Here is a 13,922-nt window from a genome sequence, read left to right on the forward strand (position 1 = left end):
TTGTGTGGCAAGAAAACAAGCAGGCAATTGGAGTTGAACATGAGGTCTGTGAAAATGGTATAAAAATGAGTTATGTGAATAAAGAGTGGGCTTTCCCTGCACGAAGAAACTGAGTCCCGTCTACTTGATTGACACAGCAATGTGGCTTCACTCAGCAAGAGCAGTCGCAGGGTGTATTGATGAAAGGCTTGTGTTTGATTCCCAGAATGGGAAGGAGAGTGTGCAAGTGGCTGTTTTAGCCTTGAGAATAAAGAGAGCGGTCCTGCTAAGAAGGTAGCTGGAATGCATTCAAAGGGAAGGCAGTGTTTTTAGGAGGCTTTTGACCAGCAATGGAGAATTTGAGGAATGGAATATTTCCCAAACGCCTGAGTCAGGAACTGGAGTCGTGTCCAAGGCCCTGCCATATTTGATCCATTTTTGAGCAGGTTGACAAGACAATGAAGAAAAGTGTATTGTTTAATGGATGGTGTTATGGACAAATTCAACTGGGGAGGCCAGTTATAGATAAATCAATTAAGAAGATGTCATGGTTGGACACTGGCGCAATGCCAGCGTCCCCATGAAAATGCACCTTCCTTAAATAAATGCTGTGAGATGTTATCAGGAACAGAGCAGGCCCAAGCTTAATAACAAAGAAAAAAACTTTATTAAACTACTACTAATACAGAAAACACATAAACTAAATCCAGGATGAAGACCTTTTAAACCACCCCTCCTCCTCCCAATTCCAAAAACACCCAGCCATGAAACATCACCCGGGATTCTTGATCAAATTACCACCCTTCAGGTAATCTATACTTAAACTATCAAGGGAGAGAGAAGTCTCTCTTGCACCACAGACCCCCCAGGAAACACAGCTGCCCCCCTGTGTTTCCCTGTCACACATGGCAACCGCCCGGAAAAAAAAAATCTGCCAGTGTGACACTCTCCATTCCATGTCACAGTGCTCTCACCACCGTGCATGGACAGACTGCTCATAGGGCTCCTTTAAGGATGCTTTGCCACAGACCCAAAGATACAACAGTTCAGCTTCTCATCTTGGGACTACAGTCCCCCCCATTTTCCCCTGGGGCCGAGGGGTCCAAAAACAGGACTCATCTTCTTCCCGAAGACAGAGGGCATCACCATTCCCTCTTCAGCTTTCTTCGTTTCTCGCCATTCTTGTGCTGTTCGAAGCTGAAACAGGTCTCCCTGGGTCACCACTGCATCCCCCTAAAATGCAGTCTCTATTGCAGGAGATTTTGGTTCAGTCTATGGCTAACAAGAAAAGTCCAGCCAAAAGCTACTTCATCATCTCCTCCCGCTTAAATATTTCTTCTTCTAACATCTCAAGTCCCGGACTATCTCTCTTCCACTACAAATCAAGGAGGAGTAATACTTTTAAAAAGCCCTCATTTCCTGGAAAGGGTTAAACATTCAGACTCCTTGGACGGCTGAAATCTCGGTCCAGCGTTCCGTCTCCCATGCTGGGCATCATCCCCCCCCTTTCTCCTTCTCCTCTGCCGGCAAATTTCCAGGTGCCGCCAGGCTCTCTGTCACTTTCCCTCTTGGGGGGGGGGGGCAAAGGCATCTCCACTTCTCTCCACCCTTCCATCCACAGGAGCTGACTCGGTTCCAGACCCTCAGCCCCTCGGCCTACCTGGACAAGGCCGCGTGGCTTCCCCTCCCCCACCCAGCCCATGGCTGGGCAGGGGAGAGCCTGCACTCTCTGACCACCGGAACCAAAAGAGACAGTTCCCCTGGGAGTTCTTGCTTTTAACCCCCTGTGTTCTCAGAGGCGTGTCCATACTTTCAGTGGTCACTCCAGGTGCCAATATCCAAACCTGACCACTGATTGGTTTGACCCAACTTCCTGGAAAAAATTCACTTCCATGTCAAACCACGACAGAAGAATTTATTAAGCAAGTGGTAATGAGCAAAAGACAGTGCTGGGTGGACCGAGAGTCTCTGCTCTACCACGGCGTGCCCTCCCCCCTTGCCCTTTTTTGTTTTTATAGTCCATTTTTTTTTTTCTTCTTTCCAGTTGACGTATTTTCTCTCAATGCACTCTGCACCTGTGCAATTGGTTGCTAGGGGGTCTTTTTTTTCTGCCCTTGGTGGTCGTAGGGATGAAGGCTCCTCATCTTCCTTGCAGATTGTCCTTGGCCTAAAAGTTAACTTGCATATAATTAGTTACACAGTCTTCTATGCTACTTGCATCTGCACAATTCTTAAGCAGGATACTTGCTGTTCCCTCGGGCCCCCCCCCTCCTTCTCCTCCCACACCTTGAAATTCCCTACTCAGTTCAAATTCTTATCTCCTTCAATGCTTGTTTTGATGAAGACCTTTTTATTTATTACAGGTGGGAACATGATCCTTGAAGGAGAAGCAATGTATTGGTCAATGGGTGGGCAGTTAAGGTTTGAAAGGGGAACAATGCATAAGGGAGCTGTTGTTGGCATGGGGTCGGTATCGTGAGCCACCGCGGCTTCATCTCACGCGCCGGCCATGTGTGAGCTGATGCTGTAACTGGGAAAATTCCGCTCCTGCACAGGAGATATAAGGCCTGGTTCTGGGCTGGAGGGGTGAGAAGGACGAGATGCACATCCTTTTGATCCAGGGGAGGTCCTGGAAATGCACTGCCTACCTGCCCACACCAAGCACCACGCTCCATCTCCCTCTCCTGCTCAGCGGATTTTTGGGAATCCAGGGGTTGGTATGTATTATTTGCCACTGGAACTAATGGAATAAATTTGCTTTGCAAGCCCAGTTGTGTCTTAGATTATTTTGTGCATGAGTCTCCTCCTGAACCGGTGGCAATGACCACCAGGGACCTACAGGATACTCCTACTCTGCTGTCAATCAATTCTGAGAAATGATTTAAATACGTCAAAGAATTTGGAGTAATGTTTAGCCTGTGAGTTTCAGCAAAGTATTGACTCTGTCTTAGTTCCATGGATACAAACTAGTAAGTGAGATTGCTGGGTGTGCAGGTGTTAGGGAAGTGATTCCCTATGCACCGAGTACTGAAATAAACAAATGCCTCCTTTCTAAGCCTGAGCTGGCAGCAGGGATCAGGCCCTGCTTGGTAACTTTCATTTTGGCAACTTCTGTGAGCAGGTAAGAAAGGTCAAAATGAAACCTTTTCCAGCTATTCCCCTCTGCTTCATCTTTTTAGGCGCCAGAACTCTGTGCCACAGGTGGCCTGGCTGTGTGCAGAGCAATGCAGCCCCCACAAACCCCTTGATTTCCCCACAAGCTGCCATGCCTTGTTCCCAGGTGTGCCCAGCTCTGCCAGGAGAAAGAGCCCGCAGCGCAGTGGGCACCGTGCCCTGCCCAGCCAGGGCTCTCTGGCACAGAGCAGCAGCAGCAGCTCCAGCGCCTTTCAACCCACTCCTGCCTTGGCTTCTCCTGGGACACAGAAGCCTCTGGAAATCAGCATCGCCAGTTGCATTCCAGCTTGGAGCAGCTCCTGCGGGCAGGCAGATGCTGCCAGTTTGACTGCTTCCAAAGGGGAATAAAGGCAGAGATGTACATGCTCAGGAGCCCTGGGCATATCCAAGAAACGTGTAAATATGTGGGAGATTTGTGAGGAATTATTTCAGCTGTTATGCCAACAGTGCCTTCTCTCCTGGTTCTGTGTGTTCTAGATGAGTAATGTAACAGTTGGCTCTCCCAATTAAGAGGTAGATAGTATGTGGATGTTACAATGTATAGTGATGTTATTGTAATATATCCTCCCATAGCCTTATTTGCCCTCCCCCTTGTAACAGCCTTGGTAGTCAGGGCTTTTGGGGAGGGCCGGCTTGTGACCAGGAGGCGCGGTGTAACAACACCTGACCTCCAATCAAGATGTAAGAAAGTAATCTCCACCAGTGGACAGCAGAGAAAGAGTTGACTGATAAAACTTTGGAGGGGCTAAGGGTATAAAAGGCAGAGCATCCGTTTTGTAGATGAGCTGCTCGTAATGGTCATAGAGACTCCCAGTGCTGCAATTTTTCCTTATTCAGTCCTTTGTTAAGGTTTATTAAACCTTTAACATTTTAAAAGTGAGGGTCATTTCTCAGATGTGCAGTGCTTTGGGCTATTCTCTTGGTCAGCTTTCCTTTGCTTGGGTCCCATCTCGGTGCTTCGTTGGGGTACAGGCTGTAGGTACTTGGTGCGCTCTTGGAGTTACTCTTGGATCCCTTGAACAGCAGGGTTTGGCCCACAGAGGGAATTTGTGCTACTTTGTGACAGAGGAGAACTTCCCAGGCTATTTAGCGTTTGCTGTACAGATGGTTGGTTATTGCTTTGCATCAATTCACAGGCCAATATAGAGGGTTTGCATTGTGATGTCAGGGCATGGTTGCCATGCGGTCATGGTGACATCAGAAGGTTGCTGTGGTGCACAAAAGGCCTCAGCGTCAGAGCAGCCCTAGGCCTTGCTCAGTGCAGGATGCTCAGTGCATCCTCCTGGTTGAGGCACGTGTCAGTGGGCAGCTGCACACTGACAAGAGCCTTGTTTTTTCTCGTGTTGGAGTGAATCTGCGCAGCAGTGCTACAATGATTGAGCAATTTGCTGCTGCATTTGTCACTGTTTACGGCGTTTCTTATTCTGCCTATTACCTGACTAACCTGGCACGTAAGTAGAGGTTTTCCCTGGGTGTAACCGAACCTGGCTTTTGTATGTCTTCCTGCTCTTAGTGACTGAGTTATTTTGAAACAGAAGGAGCATTAGGGTGCCACTGGTTTGGGAAAGCTCCTGTCAAGAGATTCAGCTAAAAAGGGGGTGTCTGTAGGCACAGGGGCAGCATTTGCAAGGGAACCTGCAGGGGTTCTGGTCCCTCCACAGGAGAATCTGAGGCAGCAGAGTCTGTCATTTCCTCAGATTGCTGGGACAAGCAAGACAGCTTTGAAAATATAAACTGGAGAACTCCTTGGAAGGCCTTCTAAAAACTCTGCAGTTGTTCCCAGAATTCAGAGAAAGCTTCTTTCTTTCTACATTTTGTCATGAAAGGATTTGAGTGCCTAACTTGACCCTTGACTGAGTGCTAAAATAGTGATTCCCTTTGCAATGAAATGCTAACTCCAAAGCAGTGAGTATCTGCTCCTGAACCCTGGAGCTGCTGCTGTGCTGTGTCACAATAGAGCTGCCACAGCTCAGTGGAATTCTGGGGAAGCTTTTCTGGGCAACTGTTTCCAGCAAGTTAATGAGAATTAGTGCATACAACTGATTAATAAAAAAAAAAAAGAACCCTGGAAGGAGAGAATTTTTAAAGATGTGTTATCTGTTCGGTAGAACAGGAGCATTGAGTGTGAAAGAACAATTTGCATTTTCTTGATCATGTTTATATTAATTTACTGGCTAAACAGGCCAAAGTGTAGGCACGACCAAGAATATGGTCCTGATCTCTTGCTGGTTGTGTGAATGAACTGTGTCTCCTGGAGGGATGTTGTGAAGCAGAAAATACTCTCTGTTTGCAATTCTTGTTCTGTGGGATTCACCAGCCCAGGCAGTTTTCTGACAGCATCTGCTTCATTTTCCCTTGCCCACTACAGGTCACGTGAAGCATGTATTCAGCGGTGCTGATGCTAAGGTGAGTGAGCAAGGAACATTTCATCTTGGTGGTGTTTAGGTATTGTAGAATACACTGTGAGCTTAGCCAGAACAAGTAGACTGTTCAGGGCCAGCCATGCAGGCCAAACGAAAAACCATTTTCATTCCTTCAACAACAAACAACAAGGCAAATCAGGATATTTCCTAATTTCCATCTCAGAGCCTTGAAGTCTTACAAACTAAGATTTGCAGAGAGAATATTATTTGCTAACACCAAACACGGATGAATACTTAATAAACAGCAATTTCCTATAGAGTTCAATTAGCCCATTTTCATAAAGCCACAGTGACTTAGACTTTTATTCCTATCAAACATCAGGAAACTTCCTAAAAAGATGTGGTTGTACAACAAGAAGGACAAATTAAAATTGTGGATATTGTATTTAAAGTCAAAGGGGCAAGTTTGTGGTGGGGGAGCTGCGTGGGCCCAAAGGACCCAGGGGTGCCGGTCAAGAGCAGCTGAAGGTGGGCCAGCGCGTGGCCAGGGAGCCAAGAAGGCCAAGGGCGTCCTGGCCTGTGTCAGCAAGAGTGGGGCAGCAGGAGCAGGGCAGTGAGCGTCCCCCTGGGCTGGGCAGCGCTGCGGCCACAGCTGGGAGTGCTGTGCCCAGTTGTGGGCCCCTGTGAAGCAGAAAGTCCTTGAGGGGCTGGAGCGTGTGCAGAGGAGGACACGGGAGCTGGGGAAGGCTGTGGAGTGCAAGGCCAAGGAGGAGGTGCTGAGGGAGCTTTAGCCTGGACAACGGGAGGCTCGTCAGGGCCCTTCAGGCACACTTCCATAGATCCATAGAGGACAGCGCTCACCCCAAGGCCTGCTTCCCAGCCAAACATCCCCGCTCTGCATCCAAGTGCTTTAGCCATCTGAGGAGGTGACAATTCCAATTTGTGGTTTCTTGGCTTGCTAGGACGAGAAGCCCTGCTGATTTTCTCTCTTCCCAGCAAGCAAAGATGCTTCTGCACAAGCTTTCCTGCCCTTTTCCTGCACCGAATGGGATTCTGATCCACTTTTACTTTTCCATGTCTGCCGCAGCAATAGCAAAGGCCTTGCTGGCTATTTCCTACTTTTCCATTTCACAGCTTTCAAGAGCTAAAAGCTCCCTTGTGCAGAGGCACTGTGCCTTGCAGATAGCAGCCATGGAGGACTATCAAATTCCTAGGCAAATTCCTAGAGTTCTCTTGAATTAGCCCATTTCAATCTGGCCGGAGTGACTTAGAATGCCATTGCTAAGAAAGCTGATGATTCTCCTTCAAAGAGGTGGTTGTAGATGCCAGGAGAAAGGAGGTGCTAAACGATAGGTAACGGCCTGTCCCTCATGTTTCTCTCTTGCCACAGATAACAGAAGCAGCAGCAGTCTCCGCCCCGGCTCCCTCTGCTCCTGAGGAAGAAGCCAAAGAAGAGCAAAATGCGCAAGATGACCACAAGCCTGCAGCTGTGGTCACAGCAGAGCCTGATGGTTCCAAGAGAGTAAGTGCCAGTTGTGGGTGGTGCTGTCTTTAGTGCAAGGCAGAGCTGCAAGTTTCTGAGCAGCCAGCACTTGCTGTTGCTGGCTGAGGATGCTGAGTGCTGGAATCCCGCAGGACGCGGCCATTTCCTGCAGGCAGGGACAGCTAGAAATTGGCCTTTGGCCTGTCACCTTGAGGCACCCAAGAGCTGGGGGCTGCGGCTCAGCTTCTGCCTGCTTGGCTCAGTGAAGCTCTGTCTCTGGGCTTCTGCAGGGCCGTGGCCAAGGGCACAGGTGCTCGTGCTGGAGGTCACAGGGCTTTCTTTAGTTGTTTTCCCTTTGTGCAAAGGTGTGTTTGGCTTGTGGAAGTGTTCTGCAGTTTTCTGGAGCAGTTCTTCGCTTGTACAGTCTCTTTTGGCTTTTGATAAGCTGCAAGGAGATGATTGCGTTGTCCATGAAGCTGGGGTAGGCTATTCTTGTGGGGTGAGGCCAAAGGAAGCAAGTGCCTTGTAGGGAAGGCTTCTTGCCTGGCAAAAAGCAGAAGGGGCGAGTTTCTGTGGTTGCGTTTTGGGATGAAGCCTGCAGCTTTGGAAATGGCATTAGTAGCTCGGGTGGGGGTGAAGCTGCAAGTCCTTGACTGCTGTCTTGTGTTGCTGAGAAGAGGAAGGATATCTTGGAATTGTGGCTGCTGTATTTGACGTCAAAGGGGCAAGTTTGTGGTGGGGGAGCTGCGTGGGCCCAAAGGACCCAGGGGTGCCGGTCAAGAGCAGCTGAAGGTGGGCCAGTGCGTGGGCAGGGAGCCAAGAAGGCCAAGGGTGTCCTGGCCTGTGTCAGCAAGAGTGGGGCAGCAGGAGCAGGGCAGTGAGCGTCCCCCTGGGCTGGGCAGCGCTGCGGCCACAGCTGGGAGTGCTGTGCCCAGTTGTGGGCCCCTGTGAAGCAGAAAGTCCTTGAGGGGCTGGAGCGTGTGCAGAGGAGGACACGGGAGCTGGGGAAGGCTGTGGAGTGCAAGGCCAAGGAGGAGGTGCTGAGGGAGCTTTAGCCTGGACAACGGGAGGCTCGTCAGGGCCCTTCAGGCACACTTCCATAGATCCATAGAGGACAGCGCTCACCCCAAGGCCTGCTTCCCAGCCAAACATCCCCGCTCTGCATCCAAGTGCTTTAGCCATCTGAGGAGGTGACAATTCCAATTTGTGGTTTCTTGGCTTGCTAGGACGAGAAGCCCTGCTGATTTTCTCTCTTCCCAGCAAGCAAAGATGCTTCTGCACAAGCTTTCCTGCCCTTTTCCTGCACCGAATGGGATTCTGATCCACTTTTACTTTTCCATGTCTGCCGCAGCAATAGCAAAGGCCTTGCTGGCTATTTCCTACTTTTCCATTTCACAGCTTTCAAGAGCTAAAAGCTCCCTTGTGCAGAGGCACTGTGCCTTGCAGATAGCAGCCATGGAGGACTATCAAATTCCTAGGCAAATTCCTAGAGTTCTCTTGAATTAGCCCATTTCAATCTGGCCGGAGTGACTTAGAATGCCATTGCTAAGAAAGCTGATGATTCTCCTTCAAAGAGGTGGTTGTAGATGCCAGGAGAAAGGAGGTGCTAAACGATAGGTAACGGCCTGTCCCTCATGTTTCTCTCTTGCCACAGATAACAGAAGCAGCAGCAGTCTCCGCCCCGGCTCCCTCTGCTCCTGAGGAAGAAGCCAAAGAAGAGCAAAATGCGCAAGATGACCACAAGCCTGCAGCTGTGGTCACAGCAGAGCCTGATGGTTCCAAGAGAGTAAGTGCCAGTTGTGGGTGGTGCTGTCTTTAGTGCAAGGCAGAGCTGCAAGTTTCTGAGCAGCCAGCACTTGCTGTTGCTGGCTGAGGATGCTGAGTGCTGGAATCCTGCAGGATGCAGCCATTTCCTGCAGGCAGGGACAGCTAGAAATTGGCCTTTGGCCTGTCACCTTGAGGCACCCAAGAGCTGGGGGCTGCGGCTCAGCTTCTGCCTGCTTGGCTCAGTGAAGCTCTGTCTCTGGGCTTCTGCAGGGCCGTGGCCAAGGGCACAGGTGCTCGTGCTGGAGGTCACAGGGCTTTCTTTAGTTGTTTTCCCTTTGTGCAAAGGTGTGTTTGGCTTGTGGAAGTGTTCTGCAGTTTTCTGGAGCAGTTCTTCGCTTGTACAGTCTCTTTTGGCTTTTGATAAGCTGCAAGGAGATGATTGCGTTGTCCATGAAGCTGGGGTAGGCTATTCTTGTGGGGTGAGGCCAAAGGAAGCAAGTGCCTTGTAGGGAAGGCTTCTTGCCTGGCAAAAAGCAGAAGGGGCGAGTTTCTGTGGTTGCGTTTTGGGATGAAGCCTGCAGCTTTGGAAATGGCATTAGTAGCTCGGGTGGGGGTGAAGCTGCAAGTCCTTGACTGCTGTCTTGTGTTGCTGAGAAGAGGAAGGATATCTTGGAATTGTGGCTGCTGTATTTGACGTCAAAGGGGCAAGTTTGTGGTGGGGGAGCTGCGTGGGCCCAAAGGACCCAGGGGTGCCGGTCAAGAGCAGCTGAAGGTGGGCCAGTGCGTGGGCAGGGAGCCAAGAAGGCCAAGGGTGTCCTGGCCTGTGTCAGCAAGAGTGGGGCAGCAGGAGCAGGGCAGTGAGCGTCCCCCTGGGCTGGGCAGCGCTGCGGCCACAGCTGGGAGTGCTGTGCCCAGTTGTGGGCCCCTGTGAGGAGAAAGTCCTTGAGGGGCTGGAGCGTGTGCAGAGGAGGACACGGGAGCTGGGGAAGGCTGTGGAGTGCAAGGCCAAGGAGGAGGTGCTGAGGGAGCTTTAGCCTGGACAACGGGAGGCTCGTCAGGGCCCTTCAGGCACACTTCCATAGATCCATAGAGGACAGCGCTCACCCCAAGGCCTGCTTCCCTGCCAAACATCCCCGCTCTGCATCCATGTGCTTTAGCCATCTGAGGAGGTGACACTTCCAATTTGTGGTTTCTTGGCTTGCTAGGAGGAGAAGCCCTGCTGATTTTCTCTCTTCCCAGCAAGCAAAGATGCTTCTGCACAAGCTTTCCTGCCCTTTTCCTGCACCGAATGGGATTCTGATCCACTTTTAGTTTTCCATGTCTGCCGCAGCAATAGCAAAGGCCTTGCTGGCTATTTCCTACTTTTCCATTTCACAGCTTTCAAGAGCTAAAAGCTCCCTTGTGCAGAGGCACTGTGCCTTGCAGATAGCAGCCATGGAGGACTATCAAATTCCTAGGCAAACAGAGTTCTCTTGAATTAGCCCATTTTAATCTGGCCGGAGTGACTTAGAATGCCATTGCTAAGAATGCTGATGATTTCTCCTTCAAAGAGGTGGTTGTAGATGCCAGGAGAAAGGAGGTGCTAAACGATAGGTAACAGCCTGTCCCTCATGTTTCTCTCTTGCCACAGATGACAGAAGCAGCAGCAGTCTCTGCCCTGGCTCCCTCTGCTCCTGGAGAAGAAGCCAAAGAGGAGCAAAAGGAGCAAGACGACCACGAGCCTGCAGCTGTGGTCACAGCAGAGCCTGATGCTTCCAAGAGAGTAAGTGCCAGTTGTGGGTGGTGCTGTCTTTAGTGCAAGGCAGAGCTGCAAGTTTCTGAGCAGCCAGCACTTGCTGTTGCTGGCTGAGGATGCTGAGTGCTGGAATCCCGCAGGACGCGGCCATTTCCTGCAGGCAGGGACAGCTAGAAATTGGCCCTTGGCCTGTCACCTTGAGGCACCCAAGAGCTGGGGGCTGCGGCTCAGCTTCTGCCTGCTTGGCTCAGTGAAGCGCTGTCTCTAGGCTTCTGCAGGGCCGTGGCCAAGGGCACAGGTGCTCGTGCTGGAGGTCACAGGGCTTTCTTTAGTTGTTTTCCTTTTGTGCAAAGGTGTGTTTGGCTTGTGGAAGTGTTCTGCAGTTTTCTGCAGCAGTTCTTCACTTGTACAGTCTCTTTTGGCTTTTGATAAGCGGCAAGGAGATGATTGCGTTGTCCATGAAGCTGGGACAGGCCATTCTTATGGGGTGAGGCCAAAGGAAGCAAGTGCCTTGTAGGGAAGGCTTCTTGCCTGGCAAAAAGCAGAAGGGGCGAGTTTCTGTGGTTGTGTTTTGGGATGAAGCCTGCAGCTTTGGAAATGGCATTAGTGGCTCGGGTGGGGGTGAAGCTGCAAGTCCTTGACTGCTGTCTTGTGTTGCTGAGAAGAGGAAGGATATCTTGGAATTGTGGCTGCGGTCTTTGACGTCAAAGGGGCAAGTTTGTGGCGGGGGAGCTGCGTGGGCCCAAAGGACCCAGGGGTGCCGGTCAAGAGCAGCTGAAGGTGGGCCAGCGCGTGGCCAGGGAGCCAAGAAGGCCAAGGGTGTCCTGGCCTGTGTCAGCAAGAGTGGGGCAGCAGGACAGGGCAGGGAGCGTCCCCCTGGGCTGGGCAGCGCTGCGGCCACAGCTGGGAGTGCTGTGCCTAGTTGTGGGCCCCTGTGAAGCAGAAAGTCCTTGAGGGGCTGGAGCGTGTGCAGAGGAGGACACGGGAGCTGGGGAAGGCTGTGGAGCGCAAGGCCAAGGAGGAGGTGCTGAGGGAGCTTTAGCCTGGACAACGGGAGGCTCGTCAGGGCCCTTCAGGCACACTTCCATAGATCCATAGAGGACAGCGCTCACCCCAAGGCCTGCTTCCCTGCCAAACATCCCCGCTCTGCATGCAAGGGCTTTAGCCACCTGAGCAGGTGACACTTCCAATTTGTGGTTTCTTGGCTTGCTAGGAGGAGAAGCCCTGCTGATTTTCTCTCTTCCCAGCAAGCAAAGATGCTTCTGCACAAGCTTTCCTGCCCTTTTCCTGCACCGAATGGGATTCTGATCCACTTTTACTTTTCCATGTCTGCTGCAGCAATAGCAAAGGCCTTGCTGGCTATTTCCTACTTTTCCATTTCACAGCTTTCAAGAGCTAAAAGCTCCCTTGTGCAGAGGCACTGTGCCTTGCAGTTAGCAGCCATGGAGGACTATCAAATTCCTAGGCAAACAGAGTTCTCTTGAATTAGCCCATTTTAATCTGGCCAGAGTGACTTAGAATGCCATTGCTAAGAATGCTGATGATTTCTCCTTCAAAGAGGTGGTTGTAGATGCCAGGAGAAAGGAGGTGCTAAACGATAGGTAACGGCCTGTCCCTCATGTTTCTCTCTTGCCACAGATGACAGAAGCAGCAGCAGTCTCTGCCCCGGCTCCCTCTGCTCCTGGAGAAGAAGCCAAAGAGGAGCAAAAGGAGCAAGACGACCACGAGCCTGCAGCTGTGGTCACAGCAGAGCCTGATGGTTCCAAGAGAGTAAGTGCCAGTTGTGGCTGGTGCTGTCTTTAGTGCAAGGCAGAGCTGCAAGTTTCTGAGCAGCCAGCACTTGCTGTTGCTGGCTGAGGATGCTGAGTGCTGGAATCCCGCAGGACGCGGCCATTTCCTGCAGGCAGGGACAGCTAGAAATTGGCCCTTGGCCTGTCACCTTGAGGCACCCAAGAGCTGGGGGCTGCAGCTCAGCTTCTGCCTGCTTGGCTCAGTGAAGCTCTGTCTCTGGGCTTCTGCAGGGCCGTGGCCAAGGGCACAGGTGCTCGTGCTGGAGGTCACAGGGCTTTCTTTAGTTGTTTTCCCTTTGTGCAAAGGTGCGTTTGGCTTGTGGAAGTGTTCTGCAGTTTTCTGCAGCAGTTCTTCACTTGTACAGTCTCTTTTGGCTTTTGATAAGCGGCAAGGAGATGATTGCGTTGTCCATGAAGCTGGGGCAGGCCATTCTTGTGGGGTGAGGCCAAAGGAAGCAAGTGCCTTGTAGGGAAGGCTTCTTGCCAGGCAAAAAGCAGAAGGGGCGAGTTGCTGTGGGTGCGTTTTGGGATGAAGCCTGCAGCTTTGGAAATGGCATTAGTGCCTCGGGTGGGGGTGAAGCTGCAAGTCCTTGACTGCTGTCTTGTGTTGCTGAGAAGAGGAAGGATATCTTGGAATTGTGGCTGCTGTCTTTGACGTCAAAGGGGCAAGTTTGTGGCGGGGGAGCTGCGTGGGCCCAAAGGACCCAGGGGTGCCGGTCAAGAGCAGCTGAAGGTGGGCCAGCGCGTGGCCAGGGAGCCAAGAAGGCCAAGGGCGTCCTGGCCTGTGTCAGCAAGAGTGGGGCAGCAGGAGCAGGGCAGTGAGCGTCCCCCTGGGCTGGGCAGCGCTGCGGCCACAGCTGGGAGTGCTGTGCCCAGTTGTGGGCCCTTGTGAAGCAGAAAGTCCTTGAGGGGCTGGAGCGTGTGCAGAGGAGGACACGGGAGCTGGGGAAGGCTGTGGAGCGCAAGGCCAAGGAGGAGGTGCTGAGGGAGCTTTAGCCTGGACAACGGGAGGCTCGTCAGGGCCCTTCAGGCACACTTCCATAGATCCATAGAGGACAGCACTCACCCCAAGGTCTGCTTCCCTGCCAAACATCCCCGCTCTGCATGCAAGGGCTTTAGCCACCTGAGCAGGTGACACTTCCAATTTGTGGTTTCTTGGCTTGCTAGGAGGAGAAGCCCTGCTGATTTTCTCTCTTCCCAGCAAGCAAAGATGCTTCTGCACAAGCTTTCCTGCCCTTTTCCTGCACCGAATGGGATTCTGATCCACTTTTAGTTTTCCATGTCTACCGCAGCAATAGCAAAGGCCTTGCTGGCTATTTCCTACTTTTCCATTTCACAGCTTTCAAGAGCTAAAAGCTCCCTTGTGCAGAGGCACTGTGCCTTGCAGATAGCAGCCATGGAGGACTATCAAATTCCTAGGCAAACAGAGTTCTCTTGAATTAGCCCATTTTAATCTGGCCAGAGTGACTTAGAATGCCATTGCTAAGAATGCTGATGATTTCTCCTTCAAAGAGGTGGTTGTAGATGCCAGGAGAAAGGAGGTGCTAAACGATAGGTAACGGCCTGTCCCTCATGTTTCTCTCTTGCCACAGATGACAGAAGCAGCAGCAGTCTCTGCCCCAGCTCCCTCT

This window comes from Vidua macroura, chromosome Z, assembly GCF_024509145.1.
Source record: "Vidua macroura isolate BioBank_ID:100142 chromosome Z, ASM2450914v1, whole genome shotgun sequence".
Classification (NCBI taxonomy): domain Eukaryota; kingdom Metazoa; phylum Chordata; class Aves; order Passeriformes; family Viduidae; genus Vidua; species Vidua macroura.